At 41.5% G+C, this 27985-nt stretch overlaps 1 pseudogene; it reads right to left on the bottom strand.

The window, feature by feature from the left end:
- Window positions 1-3162: 3162 nt before the first annotated feature.
- Window positions 3163-26424, bottom strand: LOC120058649 (annotated as a pseudogene).
- Between the last annotated feature and the right edge of the window lie 1561 nt (window positions 26425-27985).

Here is a 27985-nt window from a genome sequence, read left to right as displayed (position 1 = left end):
TGACCTACAGAATATACATTGATTAAGACATGAGAGGGCATCTACTCAACATCTTTGACCAATAATGACTCTGGTGAACACTAACTGAGATTCACATGAACTTTTTATAGGCCTACACCGCTTTATCCTTTTACCAACAACAATAGTCCATGGGAACAATAACAATATCAGGGATCCCTCCCGAGTGGCGCAGCGGTCTAAGGCACTGCATCTCAGTGCTTGAGGTGTCACTACAGACACCCTGATTCGAATCCAGGCTGTAGCACAGATTGGAATATGTTCCGGGATTCTTCCAATGGCATTGAGGAGTACACCACATCAGTCACTGGCATTATCAATAAGTGCATCGAGGACGTCGTCCCCACAGTGACTGTACGTGCATACCCCAACCAGAAGCCATGGATTACAGGCAACATTCGCACCGAGCTAAAGGGTAGAGCTGCCGCTTTCAAGGAGCGCGACTCTAACCCGGAAGCTTATAAGAAATACCGCTATGCCCTCCGATGAACCATCAAACAGGCAAAGTGTCATTACAAGACTAAGATCGAATCGTACTACACCGGCTCCGACAATCGTCGGATGTGGCAGGGCTTGCAAACTATTACAGACTACAAAGGGAAGCACAGCCGAGATCTGCCCAGTGACACGAGCCTACCAGACGAGCTAAATAACTTCTATGCTTGCTTTGAGACAAGTAACACTGAAACATGCATGAGAGCATCAGCTATTCCGGACGACTGTGTGATCACACTCTCTGCAGCCGATGTGAGTAAGACTTTCAAACAGGTCAACATTCACAAGGCCGCAGGGCCAGACGGATTACCAGGACGTGTACTCCGAGCATGCGCTGACCAACTGGCAAGTGTCTCCACTGACATTTTCATCCTCTCCCTGTCTGAGCCTGTAACACTAACATGTTTCAAGCAGACCACCATAGTCCTTGTGCACAAGAACACTAAGATAACCTGCCTAAATGACTACCGACACGTAGCACTCACGTCTGTAGCCATGAAATGCTTTGAAAGGCTCGTCATGGCTCACATCAACACCATCATCCCAGAAACCCTAGACCCACTCCAATTTGCATACTGCACCAACATATCCACAGATGACGCAATCTCTATTGCACTCCACACTGCCCTTTCACACCTGGACAAAAGGAACACCTATGAGAGAATGCTATTCATTGACTACAGTTCAGCGTTCAACACCATAGTGCCCTCAAAGCTCATCACTAAGCTAAGGAACCTGGAACTAAACACCTCCCTCTGCAACTGGATCCTGGACTTCCTGACGGGCCGGCCCCAGGTGGTAAGGGTAGGTAACAACACATACACAACGCTGATCCTCAACACGGGGGCCCCTCTGGGGTGCGTGCTCAGCCCCCTCTTGTACTTCCTATTCACTCCTGACTGCACGGCCAGGCACGACTCCAACACCATCATTAAGATTTGCTGATGACACAACAGTGGTAGGCCTGATCACCGATGATGATGAGACAGCCCATAGGGAGGAGGTTAGAGACCTGGCCGTGTGGTGCAAGGACAACAATCAACAAGGAGATTATTGTGGACTACAGGAAAAGGAGGACCAAGCACGCCCCCATTCTCATCGACGGGGCTGCAGTGGAGCAGGTTGAGAGCTTCAAGTTCCTTGGTGTCCACATCACCAACAAACTAACATGGTCCAAGCACACCAAGACAGTCGTGAAGAGGGCACGACAAGACCTATTCCCCCTCAGGAGACTGAAAATATTTGGCATGGGTCCCCAGATCATCAAAAGGTTTTACAGCTGCACCATCGAGAGCATCCTGATGGGTTGCACCACTACTCAGCCCCGGAACGCAAGGCACAACAGAGGGTAGTACGTACGGCCCAGTACATCACCGGGGCCAAGCTTCCTGCCATCCAGGACCTCTATACTAGGAGGTGTCAGAGGAAGGCCCTAGAAATTGTCAAAGACTCCAGCCACCCTAGTCATAGAATGTTCTCTCTGCTCCACACGGCAAGCAGTACCGGTTCACCAAGTCTAGGTCCAAGAGGCTCCTAAATAGCTTCTACCCCACGCCGTAAGACTCCTGATCAGCTAATCAAATGGGTGCCCAGACTATTTGCATTGCCCCCCCCCACATTTCCTCGACACCGGTGCCCACGCACATTGACATTGACTCTGTACCGGTACCCCCTGTAAATAGCCCCGCTATTGTTATTTATTGCTGCTCTTTAATTATAGGTATTTTCTTAAAACTGCATTGTTGATTAAGGGCTTGTAAGTAAGTGTTTCACTGTAAGGTCTACACCTCTTGTATTCGGTGCATGTGACAAATACAATTTAATTTGATCACAAGCAGCTGTGCTTGGGAGTCCAGTAGAGCGGTGCACAATTGGCCCAGCGTCATCTGGGTTTGGCCGGTGTAGGCCGTCATTGTAAAAAATAATTTGTTTTTAATGGACTTGCCTAGTTAAATAAAAGCAAACAATCACAATCACCACTGGTGTTGTGTGTCTACTGTCCCTTTAATTAATATTTAACCCCATTTTATTATGTCCACGAGGGTCTCAATAACTTTATAAATGCTGAACTTTGATTATAAGATTGCCCCCTTTTGATGGATATTATTCCCTCTGATATTACTTCATGAAGAACATAATCATTTTAATATTGTACCTGATAAGATCAATAAACTACCCACCTTTATTACTAACCACGTATCCATCCAGTTTGTATGCGAGTAGTCATACGGTATTAAAAAATCACATCTATGGAAACAGGAGGTTTCGGTACAATTGTATAAATGCAGACATAATTTGTTCGTTTGAAAAACTGGGATCTTTTTGTATCAGTGAAATGTATTACAAGAAAAATGGCGGTGGAAACGCCTTAATGTAAATGCTGGCTGCAACCTCATATTGATATAGTAACTATCATATCGAAGTACATTTGGAGTCATGCGATTATATGATGATCGATGCTTGACTGACGTTTAACACAAATATTTTTTCGCTCTTATCCATAATAATCTCATCATGTAGACTAGACTACCCGCACAGTATCTGCCAGCTGTTGACAAGAGCTGTTGACCAAAGTAGGCACATTTGCTTTGTAACGCAACAATTTGTGAGAAAACTATGGGTAGAGTTGAAAATGCGATGGAAACACACTGAACTTTAGATTTTTATTCGGTACATGAAAACTTAAGCGAAAAAGTACATTTTGTGTGCACTACGTCATCACCCACTGACTTTTATCAGCAACAAGTCCCTTTGGTGGAAACACACCATTGGTGTGAACATTGTCTTTGTGGATTGTAGAATATTAGCATGAAAATCTGTCGCCAATTTGATGGAAACCTAGCTTGTGATAAACAAATAGTCACAAGACTGGTCACCCTATGATATTTACTGCATGTTTGGTAAGATCACTAAAGGGGAACAGACGAACACTATACATAAGATCCTGTACAGACCAAGATAGTGTAAAAGTACAATCAATGTAGTTCCATAACCCACACTGACAGTGTATGAATGGCAAACTCAATGACACTAGCATTCTGAAACAAACATGGGAAATGCCTGCAGGGGGTTAGAACCATTGGAATACAGACACTATACATACGTGTGAATGTATGATGCAATAATTATGATAGGAAAGGGGGAAGAAAAAAAACCTTATTATAAAAGAAGACATGACTATTGGTCAATTCTACTCTCCAACTAAGGACCAAAAGAGGTAGCCCAATTCAAGTTATCTCCATTCAAGGGTTGTTGGCTTAAATGGTTGCAGGTTTTCTGGTTTGTGAATCCTTTCAGATGACATATGTTATTATTGTATTGTGTTTTACACCCAATGACACTTATGAACTAAACATTTCTGGTATCTTAAAAAAATATATAAATAATTATATAGGACGCTAAATATCAGTGGTTGCCTGTCATGGCCAGGTGTGTGTTGACTAAAGTGACAGCTTGAAGAGCTTACTACTTCAGGGATCTTGCTATAAGCTGCTGCAGTCACATGCATTTCCAGTGGAGCCCATAAATAAATTGCTATAAGTTAGACATGCATAAAGCCCCCAAAAAACACCGAAGAAATCAAGCTCTCTAAATCAATGGGGAGGTAAATTGACTGGTTGAACTTTATGTTTAGAACCTGATACGTTTTTCTTATCTAATTTATATCTTGCACTGAACAAAATCCACAAATACTTGCATAATCGCTGGAGGGTCCTCTCTATTACAAAAAGGGAGCACACAACATGTACACTCAATAAGATTATTTATGTTATTGTACAATCTGCATTTATAACAAATAATAATAAAAAAAGATTAGTAAGATGTACAGTATTCGAATGATCAGGGCTGGACCGATGACTCCGCCTACCTAGTCTTCTCTAGTCCAACCAGAGCTCCAGTGATGGAAAGGGGAGGGGCCAGGGCCTGAGAATGGCGCATGTAGAAGTGATTGCATGTTTGTGGGTGTCTGCATTCGTGTGTTCGGCCACACGTACATCCCTGTGTGTGTGCGCTTGAGTGTTGGCTGGCAAATTAATTAAAATAAGGAGGGAGGTGGTGGATGGGATGAAAGGATGAACGCAAACAAAAGAGGGAAAAGGAGAAGGAGAGTAGTAGCATGGGCTCAGTTGGTGTAGATCTGGCCCTCTGGTGGCTGGGGGAGCTTCATGTTCTCCTTGCACATCATGAGCCGCCTGAGCTCCTGCAGGACCACACGGATGCTGTAGGAGTTCTGCCACTTGGCCAGTGCAGACACTGCTCGTGTGTCAACCTGCAGGACAGGGAACAATGGAAGGAGAGAAACATTACACCTCAATCACGCACACTCACAAAACATGACTCAAAAATCTCTCTATATATTTTGTAGTAATATCATGGTTGGCTGAAGTACTGGTTAGTTGTCAACAAACATATCCCAAAAATTATTCGCTACATAATCTGGTAAAAATAGTTCATTTTTGTATGGATATAAAAAGTCTACATAAATGCAACTTGTGGAATAGCCTATCCAGCGGAACGTACATCCTATATGATCATGCATAACTACATTTAGTATGTTCAAGCAAAGTATTGCCAATGGACTCATATTGCATGTGACATTTCCTCTGTCTGTAATGTAACCTAAACATAGTAGGCATTAGCCCTGCACTGAAATCCATATCTTATTATAGGAGCCAGGGGCAAATGAATCAGTCATTCACTTCAATAAACAATCAAATCCTTAAACATACATAAAAAAATATCTACAACACAAATGAGACAGCCAGTATTAACTATTATACAATGGAAACATTTTGAAAGACAAACAGATTTACATACCACACCATTGGAGTTGTGCACACCATTCAAGTTTATCTTAGTTACAAATCTGACAAACGGTGGGGCCTCTGGATATCTGGGCCCACATTCAACCTTCAGACTGTACATCCTATTTTCATAGATTGTCTGAAAAATGACAAAGACATCAGTAAGAATGGGTTTAGCATTACGTTAATAGCTCCACCTTGCCCCTTTGATAGGCTAGGTCAGGGTTGTCAAACTCAGACCGCATTCGGTTTTCACCGAGATCCTGAGGGCTGTAAATATAATTCATTTTATTTCCACGCTGGCAAAAATTTGCAAAAAGTAGTCCTCTGTCCATTACATTTGGAATTTTAAATGCTCCCCGACAGTCCAACTGTTAGCAAGCTGGACAAAATAGTTTTGATTTGGTTTTTACCCATTTCAATATTGATTAAGATTGTCCCCCGCAAATGTACATTTATTGACAAAAAATAATGCATTCTTTGTTTTATCAAACCTGCGCGCCGTATGTTTGACACCCCTGGGCTAGGCGGAATTTTTGACATATTGATTACACCTGTCCAATCCTCTCAGACCTCCACAGTTGCCTAGCGGGGTAGGGCCTAAGGGGTTGTTTCTGGACAAGGCCAGTGAGCCAAACTTGGTGGATTCCTGTGAATCAGAGTAGCCAACTCACCCTAGGAGGGCCAATGATCATCCCTCTCCATCTTGTTAAGGTCATGTCCTCATCATCTTCCAAGCCCCAGCTCACTGTCCCATCCCCCACACCTTTCTGGCCTTCTTCCAGCTCTTCAAGCAGCCGGAAGTTACGAGGAACCTTAACGCCTGTTGGTGTGTGAGACAAACAAGCACAAAACAGAAAAGATTGAAATACCACACAAGACAAAACAAACAGTACATCCCATTAAGTTTCAATATACACAGTGTACAAAACCATGTTCGGCTCTTTCCATGACATAGACTGACCAGGTGAATCCAGGTGAAAGATATGATCCCTTATTGATGTCACTTGTTAAATCCACTTCAATCAGTGTTGTTGAAGGGGAGGAGACAGGTTAAAGGATTTTTAAGCCTTGAGACATGGCTTGTGTATGTGTGCCATTCAGAGGGTGAATGGGCAAGACAAAATATTTAAGTGCCTTTGAATAGGGTATTGCAGTAGGTGCCAGGTTTGAGTGTGCCAAGAACTACAATGATGCTGTTTTTTTCACACTCAACAGTTTCCCGTGAGTATCAATAATGGTCCACCACCCAAAGGACATCCAGCCAATTTGACACAACTGTGGGAAGCATTGGAGTCAACATGGGCCAGCATCCCTGTGGAACGCTTTTGAAACATTGTTGTCCATGCTTTGACAAATTGAGGCTGTTCTGGGGGCAAAAGGGGGTGCAACTCAATATTAGGAAGATGTTCCGTACACTCAGTGTATATTTTTTTTAAATTTATTTATCCGTTATTTTACCAGGTAAGTTGACTGAGAACACGTTCTCATTTGCAGCAACGACCTGGGGAATAGTTACAGGGGAGAGGAGGGGGATGAGTGAGCCAATTGTAAACTGGGGATTATTAGGTGACCGTGATGGTTGAGGGCCAGATTGGGAATTTAGCCAGGACACCGGGGTTAACACCCCTACTCTTACGATAAGTGCCATGGGATCTTTAATGACCTCAGAGAGTCAGGACACCCGTTTAACGTCCCTTCCGAAAGACGGCACCCTACACAGAGCAGTGTCCCCAATCACTGCCCTGGGGCATTGGGATCTTTGTTTAGACCAGAGGAAAGAGTGCCTCCTACTGGCCCTCCAACACCACTTCCAGCAGCATCTGGTCTCCCATCCAGGGACTGACCAGGACCAACCCTGCTTAGCTTCAGAAGCAAGCCAGCAGTGGTATGAAGGATGGGCTAGCTTTGACAGTAAAACCAGGCGAGCGGGTCAGACCACCTCAGTCTGTGCCAAAACAGTTTGAAAGTGCCACTAACCAGCCATTGGTCACATCCTCTGCCAATCACACCTGTACCTGTTCCATTGACCAATAGGTTAGCAGTAGCCAATAAGAAACTGCTATAAAGCCAGATTCCACTTCCTACCAGTCAGTTCCTTCAAGCAGCTCCAGAAAACAGCTGTTGTTCATAAACATTTGAACTCCACTCAACATCTGTCCATAAACCTGTAGATAGGTGGTGAGAGTTTCGCATGAGACAAATTAGCAATAACTCTGGGCAGATTTAGTGAGTCGACCCATTCACACTGAGCTTCTGGGAATAATCTGCTAAATTCCCCGTCTAGATTATCTGGTAGTCTGATTGGGTATGTGTGTGGCATTTACCTGCCATTTTACCTTTACAACATTACTGCTTATTTTGATTTTAGCAATAAAACGGATTGTTACTGTATAATTAGGCTTATTACAGCTGTGTAACACATTTATTTGTCTGTCTTTATAGAGACCACTCTGCATCAATTACCCCACTATCACTGCCCAATGTAATTACAATAAAGCCCCTGACTATTTTGAGGAGTTTTTCAATGATTATTAAGTGTATAGCTACAGTAGCTTGCTAATTCAAACGAACGTTACTGGCCTGTATTAGAGAACAAATTGGAGGTGTGGATTGACGTAATGTGGACGGTAAACGTAATCCGCATAAATGTGTGGGTAGCTAGTTAGCCAATTCTCTCTAGTTAACGTTTGCTATTTCAGTTCATAGTAGGCCCAAACGGTTCTGGCCTAAATTCAGATGAGTGAGCTAACGTTAGCTAAATAATTGATCGCATTAGAAAGCCGATAGTGCCATCTTCCCCACGTACGCTGGGTAGTTAGCTAACTAATACAAGTCCAATGAATGTGACTGACAAGTTAGCTGAAGTTAGATCACGAAATCACTACAGTAACAAATCGAGTCGTTATCTGACTAACGTTAGTTGACTACGCTAGCAAACCAGCTAACAACAAATAGCAACTCGTTAGGTAGCTACTGTAACGTGTGCTGACAACATGCAACACACAAACCAGCCAGTTCGAGCTGTTCCTGCGACTAGTTAATAATGAACTAACGTTAGCTAGCTGGTAATTCTCTTGCCAATGGCGTTCTGGACGTGGAAGCTAGCTAACAGGCTAAAAACAACGCTTGATGAATGACGCGGCATTTGATCAGTCGACACAGGTTGACGAGCTCTTTTGCCATGTCAACGGAGTTAAATTTAGCATTAAATATATGGGTAACTATGCATGGAGAGGTTTTCCAACGGAATTTACCATGTTAGCTTCAATACACTAGAACTTGCGAGACCAAAAGCCTTGTCAGCTGGCAGATAGCAGGTGAGAGCTAACTTCGGTAGCTAGCGTTAGCCGCTAGCTAGCAGCTATACATAGCCATGTTTTAGTAAAATAAGCACTACTTGAGCATTTCTGGAAAGTATCTTGGAGCGTATATACACTATCAGCAAACGTTTATTTGAATGTTACACGAAATTAGTAATGTGGTAGCTAGTCATTTATTTAGCTGAACCGTTTACCTGATCCGGCGGCGACCGCCATCTTGTCGCTTAATAGCGGGAGCGCGCACGTAAGCATGGTTGGGGGTTGGTTGCAGCATGGGAGCGGAGAGATGGGAACGCGCTTGCTCGAGGTAAATTGATCCACATTACCTAGTATAAATTGATCCACAGATCAGATTTACCCACCACAAATCCTAACCAAAAGGGCGATTAAACATATCTAACCCTGGACCAGTGGTTAGGGGCAACTTGTTCCCAACACTCAATGGGGGGTCAGATATTTTTGATTTACCTAGAGACCACTTTGGGAAAAGTTTAATTCATAGATTTATCATGGTAGTTATTTTGACAATGGCATAGCTATATTTCTAAGAAATATAATAGCATAATATACTTAAAATGACAAAAACCAAATTGAAACTGTGTACAAATGATAATGGACCTTCATTCATAGTTTATTGACTGTGTCCAGCTCACTAATGAAAGCTAGACAGTCAGGGAGCCTTAAATTCCCCCCAAAAAGAACACATTTTGACTGTGGAAATATAACCAATTTAGTGCGGCCCTCCGGACCTCGTTGAAGAAGGAATGCACTCCCCGGGGCAAAATTAGTTTGACACCCCTGTTCTCATGGATGGTCTTTGTTAGATATGCTTCTAATGGAAATAATGAACACAACCAAGTACTACCTTGTTTTTTTATTTAGTTTCTTTATAAATATAATATAAATTGTAAGCCATAAGTAGGCCAACCATATTGTACCGATAAACAACATTTATAACTTCTCAGCAGAGAAGACAAGGCCAGCTTTTTAAAGGTCCAAGGAGCACTACAAATTTCATTCAGACAAACATGTCAGAAACACCTGAACAAATCAACAATAACCATTTAACATGATTGATCTCATTCTTGACAAAAAAAATAAGTGCATTAGGCAACATCTTTTCTTTTAACATTTAGACAAACCCCAATTGTACACTTTCAACAAGACCTTTAGCTAAATCCATTCATGAAAAAGCATTGTATTAAAGCAATTAGGTCATTAAAATAACTACTAAATCACACATTTACAGCGAGCAACAAAAGTATTGAGACAGCATGTTTTGGCTCTGTACTCCAGCACATGATACAATGACTGAGGTTAAAGTGCAGACTGTCAGCTGTAATATGAGGGTATTTGTATCCATATCGGGTGAACCGTATAGATTTTATATCACGTTTTGTACAGTCCCTCCATTTTAGGGGACCAAAAGTCTTAGGGCCAATTCACTTATGTGTATTAAAGTAGTCAGTCAGAAGTCAAATTTGTTGGATGCATTTGCTGTTTGGGTTGTGTTTCAGATAATTTTGTGGCCAATAGAAATTAAATGGTAAATAATATTTTCGTTTTGGAGTCACTTTTATTGTAAATATGTTCCTAAACATTCTAAATTAATGTGGATGCTACCATGATTACAGATGATCCTGAATGAATTGTGAATAATGATGCGTGAGAAAGTTAGACGCACAAATATCACACCCCCCCCAAAAAATGCTAACCTCCCCTGTTATTTTAATGGTGAGAGGTTAGCATGTCTTGGTGGTATGATATTTGTGCATCTGTAACTTTCTCACTCATCCTTATTCACGATTCATTCAAGACTTTCTGTAATCATGGTAGCATCCACATTAATGTAGAAGTGTTTAGGGGGGAAAAAAAGGACACAATACATTCCTATTGGACACAATATAATATAAAACACAACCAAAACAAACAGCAAATGCATCCAAAAGTTTGTAGAATAACAAGCTTGATGTAATCCTTGTATGCTAGTAATATGAGACAAAATACTAAACTTTGGACTAATTCAATACACAAGTGAATTTGGGGGGACTATGTACAAAAAGTGCTGTAATTTCTAAACGGTTCACTCGATATAGTTGAAGAAACTCTCAAATTAAAGCCAAATAGACAGTCTGCACTTTAACCGGTCATTGTATCATTTCAAATCCAAAGTGCTAGAGTACAGAGTCAAAACAACTAAATTGTCACTGTCCCAATACTTTGAGTGCTCACTGTACATCTACAGTAGGTGATCGCTTAGTACAAACTAACGCGTCTTAATGTACTGTATCATATTACAATCCATCAGTTAGACCCTGTAACTTCAAATCTGCAATGGCATGACAAATAATCTTGCATATACCACATAAATAGATCATGGGAAAAGAAATAGTCAAACAGTTTGGCATTGGTCAATAGCAACATGATCTGAAAGACTTAAAACGCCCACACCAGTCCCCCTTTGAGCTGAAAGACGATGGCTAGAGCTTACCCATGATGTTGCACAACGATTTAAGTAAAGTCTTAATTTTAGTCTAAGTATTATATATTTGGGCTTGAAGTGACAAATCCGAAATGCCCACTTTGTGCAGATCCGTATGAATGCAGCGTCTTTTCCTATGATATGACATACAAATTATTTTCAGGGCTAGGTTTTATTTGAATGTTACCACCCACCAGGATGGCATCCTTTATTAAATCAGAAACAGCTGCAACATTATTCCTCTTTGCGACTGAGAGGACCCAAACAGCCTTGTGTTCACTTGGCCACCTGAGTCATGGAGAAAATGTAAATATGGGATGAAAACTTGCACTTTTTCTTCTTTTCAGAAAATGACCATAATCCATTGGATAATTTGTCTTTTTTTTTTAGCTAGTCTGTATTAGAAATCAAATCAAATTGTAAATTGTCACATGTGCCGAATACAAAAGCTGTAGACCTTGAAATGCTTACTTACAAGCCCTAAACCAACAATGCAGTTCAACAAAGATTAAAGAAAATATTTACTAAATTAACTCAAATGTAAATCACAATAAAATAACTATAACAAGGTTATATACAGGGGGGGTAAGGGTACAGAGTCAATGTGCAGGGGTACAGGTTAGTCAAGGTAATTTGTACATGTAGGTAGGGGTAAAGTGACTATGCATAGATAAACAGCAAGTAGCAGAAGTGTAAAAACAAAGGGGGGGGGGGGGGGTGTCAATGTAAATAGTCCGGGTGGCCATTTGATTAATTGTTCAGCAGTTTTATGGCTTGGGGGTAGAAGCTGTTAAGAAGCCTTTTGGACCTAGACTTGGCGTTCCGGTACCGCTTGCCGTGCGGTAGTAGAGAGAACAGTCTATGATTGGGTGACTGGAGTCTTTGACAATTTTTTGGGGCCTTCCTCTGACCGCCTAGTATATAGGTCCTGTATGGCAGGAAGCTTGGCCATAGTGATGTACTGGGCCGTACGCACTACCCTCTGTAGCACCTTGCCAAGCAGTTGCCATACCAGGCAGTAACCAGTCAGGATGCTCTCGATGGTGCAGCTGTAGAACTTTGAGGATCCATGCCAAATCTTTTCAGTCTCCTGAGGGGGAAAAGGTGTTGTCGTGCCCTCTTCACAAATGTCTTGGTGTGTTTGGGCCATGATAGTTCGTTGGTGATGTGGACACCAAGGAACTTCACTCTCGACCCGCTCCACTACAGCCCCGTCGATGTTAATGGGGGCATGTTTGGCCCTCCTTTTCCTGTAGTTCATGATCAGCTCTTGCTCACATTGAGGGAGAGGTTGTTGTCCTTGCACCACACTGCCAGGTCTCTGACCTACTCCCTATAGGCTGTGTCATCGTTGTCGGTAATCAGGGCTACCACTGTTGTCGTCAGCAAACTTAAATGATGGTGTTGGAGTCGTGCTTGGCCAGTGTGGAGTGTGATTGATATTGTGTCATCTGTGGATCTGTTTTGGGGGGTATGCGAATTGGAGTGAGTCTTGGGTTTCCGGGATGATGGTGTTGATGTGAGCCCTGACCAGCCTTTCAAAGCACTTCATGGCTACCAACGTGAGTGCTACGTGGCAGTAGTCATTTAGGCTGGTTACCTTTGCTTTCTTGGCCACAGGAACTATGGTGGTCTGCTTGAAACATGTAGGTATTACAGACTTGGTGAGGGAGAGGTTGAAAATGTCAGTGAAGACACTTGCCAGTTGGTCCGCCATGCTCTGAGTACACATCCTGGTAAACCACCTGGCCCTGTAATCCATGTTGACTTGTTTAAAAAGTCTTGCTCACATCGGCTACGGAGCGCGTGATCACACAGTTGTCCGGAACAGCTGGTGCTCTCATGCATGCTTCAGTGTTGCTTGCCTCGAAGCGAGCATAAAAAAAGGCATTTAGCTTGTCTGGTAGGCTCGCATCACTGGGCAGCTCGCAGCTGGGTTTCCCTTTGCAGTCTGTAAGTCTTCAAGCCCTGCCACATACGACGAGCATTCGAGCCAGTGTAGAAGGATTCAATCCTAATCCTGTATTGACGCTTTGCCTGTTTGATGGTTCATCTGAGGGCATAGCGGGATTTCTTATAAGGGTCCGGATTAGTGTCCCGCTCCTTGAAAGTGGCAGCTTTTGCCTTTAGCTCGGTGTGGCTGTTGCCTGTAATCCATGGCTTCTGGTTGGGAAATGTTGTCCCCACAGTGACCGTACGTACGTTGTCGATGTACTTATTGATGAAGCCGATGACTGAGGTGGTATACTCCTCAATGCCATTGGAGGAATCTGGGAACATATTCTAGTCTGTGTCAGCAAAACAGTCCTGTAGCGTAGCATACGTCAAATGACCACTTTCGTATTGATCAAGTCACTGGTACTTTTATAAATAGTATAATTGCGTGATATGCCCTAAGATTATGGTTTTTGACCACTGAAGTTTTGCTTCACTACACGCTCCACTGCTTTGATGGCTGTAACGTTAGAAAATTTAAGGAACTTATGTCATTTGTGGCATGCATGATCATGACCAAAGTCATTGTAGCCTATCATTTCACTTCCCCTGTGAGAACCCTGAGCACTGGCTGACTTGGCTTTGCTGTATCGCAGCCAAAGCCTGTCAGCAGCCTACCTACTAAAGGTTGCACTGTGTCCATTACAATGTAGAAAAACACAAACTATTTTTCAATAGTTATCCATATTACCGGAACTTCATCTTATTCTTTTTAACTTTAGTAGCTAGCTATCTTGCTAACCTTTTCTAGCTAACTAATGTTATCTGTTGTTGCTGGGGTTTTTTTTTACTACACCATATTCAAAAGATTAGCAAGCTGGCTCTAGGGCTAGTTCTGGAGCTGGATTTGTCATAAGCATTGATTTAGGGAAAACTTCGCCACAGATGGAAACACTGGCTTATCTTTGACTTCTATTGCTATCTCAAGTTTTGGCATCTTATATAAATTGCGGCTGCTAATCTGCCATATAAATAGTTAAAAAGAATAAGATGAAGTTCCGGTAATATGGATAACTATTGAAAGATAGTTTGTGTTTTTCTACATTGTAATGGACACAGTGCAACCTTTAGTAGGTAGGTTGCTGACAGGCTTTTGCTGCGATACAGCCAAAGCCTATATGTTGATGTTTATCAACTCCACTTGGAAATTCCCACAGCGAATTTGTAAATGTATAAATAGCATTCTTCGGAGGTAGAACCTAAACGTGCATGTCCTATCTTGGACAGAAAATTGTCCTTTAGGAGATTACAATTTCACCAATATTAAAAGCCATTTCAGTTTATCCTTTCAAACTTCTTCCCCTCAACTGAATTATTTAATAAACTAGTGAAGCCATAGTCATAATTACAAATTGATCCACTTACTATTATCCTGTTCCTACTACTATACAATAATTCAAATCCTCGTAGTAAGCTCTGACACTGACAAGCTACACAAGAGACATTAGAAGGTAAGGGGTTCTTCTACATGGATTTCCTATGATCTTCTAAGGGCATAGTGTCTATAATAAGCTCACATCGTTGCGGTCACAAACTGCAAACTCCACATAGTTGTCACTGACTAGTTGGATTTTAATTTCCCACTGAGAAAACAATATAAATTCATCATTAGTACGGTTCTCTTTGACGGGCCTTATTTGTTGTTGTTGACATTTGTCAATAAAACTCATGAATGCAACAGCTTGTCAAATTGTTTAGTGTCCTACTTGTAGCCCTGGTTGTCCTGAAAAAATAAATAAAACACAAAGAATGATCGGTGCTTAGCTGCCAATTAACCCGATCAGTCCCAAGACCCCAGCAACAATCATATCTTCGTTTATCTGACTTTCATGTAACTTCATGTCCAGCCTGCATGTTATATTTAGCATCACAATTACACTACCAGTCAAAGGTTTTAGAACACCTACTCATTCAAGCATTTTTCTTTATTTCTACATTGTAGAATAATAGGGAAGACATCAAAACTATGAAATAACACATATGGAATCATGTAGTAACCAAACAAGTGTTAAATGAAAATATATTTTATATTTGAGATTCTTCAAATAGCCACCCTTTGCCTTGACAGCTTTTCACACTCTTGGCATTCTCTCAACCAGCTTCATGAGGTAGTCACCTGGAATGCATTTCAATTAACAGGTGTGCCTTGTTAACAGTTCATGTGTGGAATTTCTTTCCTTCTTAATGCGTTTGAGTCAGTTGTGTTGTGACAAGGGGGTATATATAGGAGATAGTCTTTTACCAAATAGGACTAAGTCCATATTATGGCAAGAACAGCTCAAATAAGCAAAGAGAAACGACAGTCCATCATTACTTTAAGACATGAAGGTCAGTCAAAACAGAAAATTAAGAACTTTGAACGTTTCTTCAAAGTGCAGTGGCAAAAACCATCAAGCACTATGATGAAACTGGCTCTCATCAGGACTGCCACAGGAAAGGAAGACCCAGAGTTACCTCTGCTGCAGAGGATAAGTTCATTAGATTTACCAGCCTCAGAAATTGCAGGCCAAATAAATGCTTCACAGACTTCAAGTTCAAGACACATCTCAACATCAACTGTTTAGAGGAGACTGCGTGAATCAGGCCTTCCTGGTCCAATTGCTGCAAAGAAACTACTTCTAAAGGAAACCAATAAGAAGAGACTTGCTTGGGCCAAGAAACACGAGCAACGGACAGTATACCGGTGGAAATTTGTCCTTTGGTCTGGAGTCAAAATTGGAGACTTTTGGTTCCAACCGCCATGTCTTTGTGAGACGCGGTGTGGGTCAACGGACGATCTCCGAAAGTGTATTTCCCACCGTAATGGAGGTTGTGTTATGGTGTGGGGGTGCTTTGCTGATGACACTGATTTATTTAGAATTCAAGGCACACTTAACCAGCATGGCTACCACAGCATTCTGCATCAATACGCCATCCCATCTGGTTTGGGCTTAGTGGGACTATCATTTGTTTTTCAACAGGACAATCATTTGTTTTTCAACAGGACAATGTCCCAACACACCTCCAGGCTGTGTAAGGGATATTTTACCAAGAAGTAGAGTGATGGAGTGCTGCATCAAATGACCTGGCCTCCACAATCCCCCGACTTCAACCAAATTGAGATGGTCGGACTCATCCCAAACCGCAGAGTGAAGGAAAAGCATGGGAACGCATTCAAGACTGTTGGAAAAACATTCCAGGTGAAGCTGGTTGAGAGAATGGAAAGTGTGCAAAATTGTCAAGACAAACGGTGGCTATTTGAAGAATCTCAAATATATTTTGATATGTTTAACACTTTAGTTACATGACTCCAAATGTTATTTAATATTTTTAATCTAAAACTTTTGACCAGTAGTGTAATTGTGATGCTAAATATAACATGCAGGCTGGACATGAAGATAAATGAAAGTCATAAACGAAAATACGATTTTTGCTGGGGTCTTGGGACTGATCGGGTTAATTGGCAGCTAAGCACCGATCATCCTTTCACTAGCATACAAATTAAGACAATCAATATTTTTTTGAAAGGCGCATCACCACATCTTTTCACCACACTGTGAAGTTGATAACTTATTTCATCTGTAGCCTAAAGCTGTGCATGCTTTTTCAAGTTGTAGTGGGAGGAACACAGTGTCGCATGACTGCAAAATTACATCGACATGGTTACTCGATCAACAAATTGCGCTAGTAATAATTTCCACCTCAAATTTGTAACATAATTCATTTTACAGACACAAAACAGATCCCACCCTGTCGAACTAACAAATTGTCTGTCGACATTTCAGACACTTCCTGTTTATATCAAAGCTGTCATGATTTTTATAGGACTTTACTCCCATAAAAACTATGGATGGAAACATGCTTACAGGACCAGAGGTTTCACTTTCCCAGCTTTTACAATATCCTACTTATACTAAACATTTAACTCTGCAGTAATTTCTCTGCTGACCTACAATTGAAAAATGTATGAACAGTCAGAAGAATAAAGGACACTTGTTAATTTTCAGGCATAAGTGCTTTTTGCTTCTGAATAAAACAATATGAATATCTCAGCTAGTTTAACACACATTTTCAAACTTCATAACTCTGAACCTTGACAATCCCAACCAATGCTGGGCAACCAAATATTATAAAACATAAAATAATTATTGCAACAATTTTAGTTGTTCAAATCAAGGACCAACTGAAAAACTACATTATTGAACAATAGCACAACTGCCCCAAAACTCAAGTGGTCATATACAGCAGGTTGAGTTCATTCCATTATCAAGTAATGAATTAGTTAAATGAAAATAGTAAGGAAAGCTGGTGATCCATCATATTGCTTGCATAAGCCAACCTATTGTGTGCATGCATTCTTACAGTATATAAGTCAGTTTAAGTGACATTTAAAAAGGGTAATTTGAGCACAGTGGGCAATTAGCATGTTTTAACTATGTTATTGTGCACAGCCTTTATTCTTCAAGTGGAACTATTTGCAGATACAGTATATGGGGAAATCATTTCTAGATTGGTGGTGTGCATGTTATTCACCTGTCTCTCTTGTTTGTGATGCTGGAAATAAAAGCCCCAGAGTTCAAATCATTATGAAAAATAACTCCCACATCATTACGTTTCTGTAGGTGACCTTTTTGAAGACAATAAATGTCACATGCAGAGGGGGATAGTCGTGTGTTCGTAATTAAATAATGTCCAAGTTAAGGGAATTTAAGAACAGACAGATTGAAACCTGATAGCATTTCTAGCCAAGGTTGTTAAAACAAAAGCCTCAGGTTAAGTATCAGACTGCATAGGTATCTACTGTACAGTTAATTTCCAACCATGGTTACTACAGCACACACAAAGCACTCATTTCAGGTACTTAGCTAATTAAATATCTTCTGATTACTCTTCTACTGCATTCAAATAATTATTAGGCCATCATCACTGTAGCCTTACACGGAACCCAAACCGGCTGCGCGCGTGCGCCATCGTGCATACATTTATTTTGTCCCCCCACACCAAACGCGATGACGACACGCAGGTTAAAATATCAAAACAAACTCTGAACCAATGACATTAATTTGGGGACAGGTTGAAAAGCATTAAACATGTATGGCAATTTAGCTAGTTAGCTTGCCCTTGCTAGCTAACGTTAATTTGTCCTATTTAGCTAGCTTGCTGTTGCTAGCTAATTTGTCCTGGGATATAAACATTGAGTTGTTATTTTAACTGAAATGCACAAGGACCTCTACTCCGACAATTAATCCACACATAAAACGGCCAACCGAATCGTTTCTAGTCATCTCTCCTCTTTCCAGGCTTTTTCATCGTTTAACTTATATGGTGATCGCATCTAAACTTTCATTGTATTACCACGACTACTGGCAAAACAGTTTGCCTTTCAGTTACCCACGTGGGTATAACCAATGAGGAGATGGCACGTGGGTACCTGCTTCTATAAACCAATGAGGAGATGGGAGAGGCAGGACTTGCAGCGCGATCTGCATCAGAAATAGGAATGAGTTTTATTTTAGCCCGCAGACGCTCGTTAGCGCGCGCGAGCAGTGTGGGTGCAATAATTGAATAACATGGATTTCTAAATATATTTTGCGACGCTCGCGCACGCGACGTGTCCGGTCTGGTCAGCATGTTAATCACCCTTCAAATCCTGCTTGGCATGGTGGTTACAAGGCAGATATTGGCAATATCACTGAAGGGTAATATTGTGTTTGACCACATCTATGTAAACTTGGTATACAACTTCTGGGTTGATATATAAAAAAAAGGAATGCTTTGTGTGGAAAAGAGTGGCAAATTTGAGAATGAATGTGTGGATAGTAGCAAATTTAAGACAGAAAGAAAAATGGTTGAAAAGAACAAATCACACAAGCGTTACAAAATAGGTTTGGCAAATTGAGAAGTGAAATGAAAGGCAAGAGATTACTGCATCTGTGATTGTTAAGGCCATTTTTTTTTTTAACTGCACACGGACTATGTCCATCAAGACAACTGGATATAGACAAAATACGAGCCAGCACTAAGGTAAAGCAAAACTTAAAAAATCTCAGGTGAATTAACAGGCATCAACTATACAAATGGCAAATTAAGGTAATAGGCAGTCCTTGACAGGTGAAGGACAACATACTGGGTTCATGCCCAGTGAGAGATGCATTTTTTTGTCACATTGTTTTTGAGGGGGGGAGACGAAGTGCTGCAAAAAAGCAAGACGGTTTCCTTCAAGTATTTAGAGTTTTCTGTGAAAGGTAGTTTCTCATTCTCAGTCTTCGTAAAGTGGATGACAATTAAATGTTTGACTGTCCCTTATGGTGACAATGGCTTCAGTGTTACACCTCAAGAAAGGAGATCAGAAATATAGAATAAGATGAGGATTTGAGAAAGTATCACAATGTAGTAGTGATTTCAAATAGCACTTCGCACTCAGATTTCCACAGTGGGTTAAGAAAACACTCCACAGATAGAACCAGACAAAATGTGCAAGGTTTAAAGCTATACGGCATCTCTGAAACCAAACCCTTGTTAAGGTTTGTGTCGCCTATGGATTACAGCTAGAGTTAAGCAAGGAGACTGATTACTCATTCTGAGGTAGGGTTGCAGCCAGTCTGAATGGTTACTTGGTTTTGTGGGCACATTTCAGGTCATCAGACCTGGGCTTCTCCCCAATCACACTCTGGATCAGATCCTCAAGCTTAGACCAGAACCCCAGGTTCTCCAGGGGATAGTTCAGCCAGCCTGGGGAGATAAGACTTGACATTATGGTTTTATGAACTTGTTACCTCACATTTGATCTACAGATTTTACAGCAAATATAATTTAAAATATAATATAATATTTTTTTTTAATGTTCAAAAGCCATAGCATTGGCTCAGCTGAATGATAATCGTTCCAGCTCACCAGGCGAGAGGGTAAGGAAGTTGAAGGACATGTGTGCCAATGGGATCAGGGTCAGCATGCAGTTGTCACCATTGGTCTCAATGAAGTCATGGCGGGTGATGGCTGTAGGATCGATGTGATGGTCCCTGAATGGTCGGATAAAGGCCTGGGGCCACATATCAGAAAGTGAGTTCAAAATAACAGGAGGAACAGTAAAACAGAAAGTCATCACAACAATTAGGTAATTAGACAATTTTTGGGGGAGGGACAATACTTTTCCAAATCCAGTCAGTCACATCTCCTACCTTTCCAAAGATGGGAAGCTCCACAGATCCCCAGGTGTCAGCCCCCCAGTGGACTACACCAGAGGCAAAGTCTGCAGTCAATATTCCTGCCACTGAGAGGGAGGGGGGCGATGACATGTAAGCAAGAATCTTGTCAATCAACGCACGCTTATTCTAATGACTGATGCATCCATCAACGGTGCTTACCAATGCCCAAAAGGATGTACCACATATGACCCAGGTGGAAGTGAGCAAGGAGGTGACAGAAGTTGAAGGCTATGAGAGAAGCAGAGGACAACACTTATCCATTCCTGACATCTTTTTCCTGTAGAGACCAACAAAGACAAATGAACATCCCATGGTTAAAGAACTTTAAAGCTAATAGGATAGGGCTGCATCTTCAACTTAGACAATATTATGCCCAGTGAAATAACCAATCAAAGAAAAGGATGGGATAACTGCACACTTGAAGGCGCCTGCTGTTTTATTGCACAATGTTTCAACTAGAGGTCGACCGATTAATCGGAATGGCCGATTAATTGGGGCCGATTTAAAGTTTTCATAACAAACAGAAATCGGTATTTTTGGGCGCCGATTTGCCTATTTTTTTATATTTTTTTTACACCTTTATTTAACTAGGCAAGTCAGTTAAGAACACATTCTTATTTTCAATGACGGCCTAGGAACGTTCTGCCTCGTTCAGGGGCAGAACGACAGATTTTTTACCTTGTCCACTCGGGGGATCCAATCTTGCAACCTTACATTTTAACTAGTCCAATGCTCTAACACCTGATTACATTGCACTCCACGAGGAGCCTGCCTGTTACGCGAATGCAGTAAGCTAAGGTAAATTGCTAGCTAGCATTAAACTTATCTTATAAAAAAAACAATCAATGACTGTCATTGCTCCAATGTGTACTTAACCATAAACATCAATGCCTTTCTTAAAATCAATACACAAGTATATATTTTTAAACCTGCATATTTAGCTAAAAGAAATCCAGGTTAGCAGGCAATATTAACCAGGTGAAATTGTGTCATTTCTCTTGCGTTCATTGCACGCAGAGTCAGGGTATATGCAACAGTTTGGGCCGCCTGGCTCTTTGCGAACTAATTTGCCAGAATTTTACGTAATTATGACAACATTGAAGGTTGTGCAATGTAACAGGAATATTTAGACTCATGGATGCCACCCGTTAGATAAAATACGGAACGGAATAAACGTTTTGTTTTCGAGGTGATAGTTTCCGGATTAGTCAAAGGTATATGGTTTAGAGAGAAATAGTCGACGCGTTATAATTCCTGTAATAACTTGCAGCTGAACTTGAAAGGGGTTCCTTCATTATTTTACCGTTCATGTCTTCCATAGAGAATGTCTTGATCTACTTCAAATAAGGTCTGTGTTTCGTGCAGGCTTAAACCGCCTCAACGTTTTGATACCCGTGTAAATCTCACTAGGATAAGGTAACGTTTGTCAACATATTTTCATAAATCCACTCTACAAATTTTTTTATCTTCGCTTATATTTAGCCAATATTGATCAGAGTTACCTTGTCCTATGGATATCTACACAGTTATAAAATTGGCATGGTGGTGTAAGCCTACACGAAACACAGACCTTATTTTAAGTGAATCTAAAAAATATCCTATGGAATAAATGAAGGAACTGCTTTTCAGATTTTGCTAAAAGGTGTCATGGGAATTATGACTCGCACTTTGGTCGTCAATTCTTACCATGCCCATTATTAAAATAGGATTTCCTGCATATAGAAATTACAGTTTTTGTTTTTAACATTCATCACAGGTAACTTAAACTCTATTTTTATTCAAACAGTTGAGGATTTGTCTCCTAAGCAGACTCTTCAGTATCATTGTCACTTCAGAGCTGTGTGTGTGTATTTATGTATTATATTAAGTTAAAATAAGTGTTCATTCAGTATTGTTGCAATTGTCATCATTACAAAAATGTGTGTGTATGATATATATACACTGCTCAAAAAAATAAAGGGAACACTTAAACAACACAATGTAACTCCAAGTCAATCACACTTCTGTGAAATCAAACTGTCCACTTAGGAAGCAACACTGATTGACAATAGATTTCACATGCTGTTGTGCAAATGGAATAGACAAAAGGTGGAAATTATAGGCAATTAACAAGACACCCCCAATAAAGGAATGGTTCTGCAGGTGGTGACCACACACCACTTCTCAGTTCCTATGCTTCCTGGCTGATGTTTTGGTCACTTTTGAATGCTGGCGGTGCTTTCACTCTAGTGGTAGCATGAGACGGAGTCTACAACCCACACAAGTGGCTCAGGTAGTGCAGTTCATCCAGGATGGCACATCAATGCGAGCTGTGGCAAAAAGGTTTGCTGTGTCTGTCAGCGTAGTGTCCAGAGCATGGAGGCGCTACCAGGAGACAGGCCAGTACATCAGGAGACGTGGAGGAGGCCGTAGGAGGGCAACAACCCAGCAGCAGGACCGCTACCTCCGCCTTTGTGCAAGGAGGTACACTGCCAGAGCCCTGCAAAATGACCTCCAGCAGGCCACAAATGTGCATCCTAAGTGTTCCTAAGTGGACAGTTTGATTTCACAGAAGTGTGATTGACTTGGAGTTATATTGTGTTGTTTAAGTGTTCCCTTAATTTTTTTGAGCAGTGTATATAAAACATTTTTTTAATAAAATCGTCCGATTAATCGGTATCGGCTTTTTTTGTCCTCCAATAAAATCGGAATTGAAAAATCATAATCGGTCGACCTCTAGTTTCAACCCAAAGGTATTCAACAGTATGAGTGTTTCTTGACTTAACTTTTTGTACCCTGTACCTGCAAAGTTAGTCTCTTTACACCATGGCAACACTGTGCCAGTGAGGAGCTAGCTCTGGTCCAGGGCATTTACATGTCTCAGCCTCCTTCAGAGGAGGCTCATCCGCAGATAAACACACTGGACCAGAGCTAATGAGGAGCTTGCCTAATAAAATCAGACGTTTATACCAATACTTAATATACAGTCTGAAACATAGCAATGCAAAATTGTATACGTTTTTCCTACAAGCCAGAATGTTTAATTACATTTGCACTTTCTCTGATGGTTGTCTGTGCGGTTGGTTCTTCAGCCACTCAATTTGGGATAGAATATCCACAGGAAAGTGCTGTTTACACAACTTTTTAGAGTGACGGTGATGCCATTGAAATGTATGTCACCTGCACATATGCAAAACAATGTAAACACCTACAGACTTCGATTACATGCATGTACTTCCGTTTTATTCCTTTGGTCACGAGCAAACAAATCTTCATTACCACAGAGACCAACGTTTTTGAAGTCGGGTTAATAATACTTTCCTGTGGATATTTTGTCACAAATTTCAACCAAATGAAGGGCCAACACCATGAACAACCAGCAGAGTATATTCACATTAAGTTTATTCTATATTCTGACTTGTAAAGGGACTGCTTGGAATTTTCTAACATAAATGGCGTTGCCTACATAATTTGCAGGCATTGCAGCATTTCATGCCTAGGGACCACCACCCCTCCATGTGAAGTACAAATGGAGCTGACAGAGCAGCATTCTGGTCACATGTGGTCCATCTACGTAACATTGCAAAAATCAGAAACTTTGTCCAAAAATGATGCAGAAAAATTAATCCATGCTTTTGTTACTTCTAGGTTAGACTACTGCAATGCTCTACTTTCCAGCTAAAGTACTAAATAAACTTCAGTTAGTGCTAAATATGACTGCTAGAATCCTGACTAGAACCAAAAAATGTGATCATATTACTCCAGTGCTAGCCTCCCTACACTGGCTTCCTGTTAAGGCAAGGGCTGATTTCAAGGTTTTACTGCTAATCTACAAAGCATTACATGGGCTTGCTCCTACCTATCTTTCCGATTTGGTCCTGCCGTACATACCTACACGTACGCTACGGTCACAAGATGCAGGCCTTCTAATTGTCCCTAGAATTTCTAAGCAAACAGCTGGAGGCAGGGCTTTCTCCTATAGAGCTCCATTTTTATGGAATGGTATGCCTACCCATGTGAGAGACACAGACTCGGTCTCAACCTTTAAGTCTTTACTGAAGACTCATCTCTTCAGTAGGTCATATGACTGAGTGTAGTCTGGCCCAGGAGTGTGAAGGTGAACGGAAAGGCTCTGGAGCAACGAACCGCCCTTGCTGTCTCTGCCTGGCCGGTTCCCCTCTCTCCACTGGGATTCTCTGCCTCTAACCCTATTACAGGGGCTGAGTCACTGGCTTACTGGTGCTCTTCCATGCCGTCCCTAGGAGGGGTGCGTCACTTGAGTGGGTTGAGTCACTGACGTGATCTTCCTGTCTGGGTTGGCGCCCCCCCTTGGATTGTGCCGTGGCGGAGATCTTTGTGGGCTATACTCGACCTCGTCTCAGGATGGTAAGTTGGTGGTTGAAGATGTCCCTCTAGTGGTGTGGGGGCTGTGCTTTGGCAAAGTGGGTGGGGTTATATCCTGCCTGTTTGGCCCTGTCCGGGGTATCATCGGATGGGGCCACAGTGTCTCCTGACCCCTCCTGTCTCAGCCTCCAGTATTTATGCTGCAGTAGCTTACGTGTCGGGGGCTAGGGTCAGACTGTTATATCTGGAGTACTTCTCCTGTCTTATCCGGTGTGAATTTAAGTATGCTCTTTATAATTCTCTCTCTGAGGACCTGAGCCCTAGGACCATGCCTCAGGACTACCTGGCATGATGACTCCTTGCTGTCCCCAGTCCACCTGGCCGTGCTGCTGCTCCAGTTTCAACTGTTCTGCCTGCGGCTATGAAACCCTGACCTGTTCACCGGACGTGCTACCTGTCCCAGACCTGCTGTTTTCAACTCTAGAGACAGCAGGAGCGGTAGAGATACTCTCAATGATCGGCTATGACAAGCCAACTAACATTTACTCCTGAGGTGCTGACTTGTTGCACCCTCGACAACTACTGTGATTATTATTATTTGACCATGCTGGTCATTTATGAACATTTGAACATCTTGGCCATGTTCTGTTATAATCTCCACCCGCCACCCCTCATAGCCTTGTTCCTCTCTAGGTTTCTTCCTAGGTGTTGGCCTTTCTAGGGAGTTTTTCCTAGCCACCGTGCTTCTACACCTGCATTGCTTGCTGTTTGGGGTTTTAGGCTGGGTTTCTGTACAGCACTTTGATATATCAGCTGATGTAAGAAGGGCTATATAAATAAATTTAATTTGATGTGGAATGTTGGAGCCAGGACACAGCAGCATTCTGGTCACATGTGGAATGTTGGAGCCAGGACACAGTAGCACCTATGCATTCAGTGTCTTTCAATAGGAGTCAAGCAAAGAAGAAAAACCAGTCAAAAGTATCAACTACAAAAGGAAACATGCAAAGTAGCATGCAATAGATTTAAAGAATGACATGCTCTATTGGTACAGTAATTTGTCATCATAGGCTAGATGTCATGAATCTTTTTTAAATACTTTGTAGGCATATCAACTCTAGTCACTTAGTGCACCACTAAATTACGACGACTGAGCTTTGGGCCACTTGATTCCATTCTTGACACCATGGCCTTTTCTCAATTACATTCTCCGCAAGTCCCCTCTTCTTCTCAAAACCAATTGGATTACAAAGCCAGAGGTCCCTCCCCTAATGGCTTGAGGAGGAGACCAGGAGAATACAACTAGGGCATATTGCTTTGAAAGATCAAACAAACCCCTCCCAGTGTGCGTGTGGAGTTGTATGTAGGCCTATGGCTTTTACAGCATAGTTAGTTATCATTTCTTTATTTCGAAATTATCCCGGGGAACAGTCCGGCTAGTCGATTACCTATCAACTAGACTCCGTAACAACTAGTAGGCCAATTCAAATGCCTAACTACTTTCCCGTGATCCTAATGAATAAAAACCTTATTTTTTTTAAGTAAAAAAATAAAAAATAATTGTTTTTGGCTAATCGATATGTAAGAGGAACCATTGTAAATGTAGTCGGCTACGACATTCCTGAGTGGCATTGACAATAGAGATAGCTGTTACCTCACCTGGCAAATTCGCAAGTTCACGAGCATCTGCGTGTTGGGGACCGCGCCGTACTCCGAGCCGGTCCATTTGGCTCTGTGCTCTGTAAATCTTGTTCACACCCGTTATCGTTGACCATTTTCGCCATGTTCCACTCCTGGTTCAACCCCTTTCCACAGTCAGGAAAGGCGCCATTACGAAAAATAGGGCGCACTCGTTTTGCAAGCCGCTTGCTTCTGGCGAAGGTGTACGCCGCGGTGCTCATGAATTTGAGATCAATCTCAGCCCGCTCTGGTAAGAATCGTGCTATTCCGTGGTGCAAATCATGCAGGCCTTTTATTCTGCGATAAAACTACATTGCGTTTCTAACCCTATCACATTACGCTTGCAATCTAAAGCAGCCAATTGTTGAGTTGTACATAGTTCCATAATCACGCGAATAACCAATTAGGTAGTGAGGTGAACGAACGAATTTCCTGACCCCATCCGCGAGTGGCCAATCAGAGCTATTGTGTTTGACTGTTAAGGACCGTTGTTCCATGTTCTATGTACCTGGTCATGGTAGCCAAACATTACGGTCAATTAGGAGAGATAGGCCTTTAATTTAAAGGCATGTCACATATGTTGAAATTAGGATTTTGGTTAGGTAAAAACACTATGGTTGTACACTTTTTACAATTTCATAATTACATTTTCACTGAACTGTGTTAGGCCTATTCGAGATCATAAATGAAACCATTATTACAATAGATAATTTGAGGGGGAACTACTGTGGTGAGTGACCGAAAGAAAATAATAAAAGTCACAAGCAACGTAAGCTTTACAAAGCCTAGTAGGCAGAGATCAAGGGAAGTTTAGTCATGAGTGAATTGTTGTTTACACTACCCATAGATGGCAGTGTACAACTATGTACAACTCAATAGACAAATTATTTTACAAAATCTGACCCACAAGTCAAAGTATTGATGCTTTTCCCAGTCTTCTCAATGGAAAGCTTTGACTCTGTGGGTTACAATATGCCAGGTAATGGATTTACACTCTGCCCTAAATGTGGGATTTCATAAAATCATTCAATCATCTCTACAAATTGTTTCAAATCTACAGTGGCAAAAACTTTATCTGTGAGTAAGGTCATATGTGGCCTATGCTTAAATGCAGACAGCCATAGACATTAGATGCACATTACAGGAGCTTGTCCCTTTAAATAAGTTTAAAACTAAGTTAAACACTATGATCTGGGGGGCTGTCAAGGTTTTGACCATTAGTTGCACCACACTTTCCCAATGCGTAAATAAATGTTTTTTAAACTGTAATGCTTTGTGTCTGATGTTGTAAATGTGTCTGCAACTCTGTGTGCTGCTATTTTGGCCAGGGTCTCTCTTTTAAAATATATTGGTAATGTACTACAGCTTCCTTGTCATGGAGAGCATTGTGGAATTAAATGTAATTCAGACTTTCTATAAAAGATCCTCACATCCCTCCTCTGATCCTGTTACTCAGACAATCCCGCAGGTGAAGAAGCCAGATGTGGAGGACGTGGGAAGGCGTGGTTACATGGGGTATGCGGTTGTGAGACCAGTTGGATGTACTGTCAAATTCTCTAAAATGACATTGAAGGCAGTTTATGGTAGAGAAATGAACATTAAATTCTCTGGCAACAGTACTGGTGCCACGCTCCTTCAAAACTAGAGAAATCTGTTGCATTGTGTTGTGTAGCAAAACTG

Source organism: Salvelinus namaycush, chromosome 14, assembly GCF_016432855.1.
Source record: "Salvelinus namaycush isolate Seneca chromosome 14, SaNama_1.0, whole genome shotgun sequence".
In the NCBI taxonomy this organism is placed as follows: Eukaryota; Metazoa; Chordata; class Actinopteri; order Salmoniformes; family Salmonidae; genus Salvelinus; species Salvelinus namaycush.
This window is presented reverse-complemented; position numbering and strand designations above follow the sequence as displayed.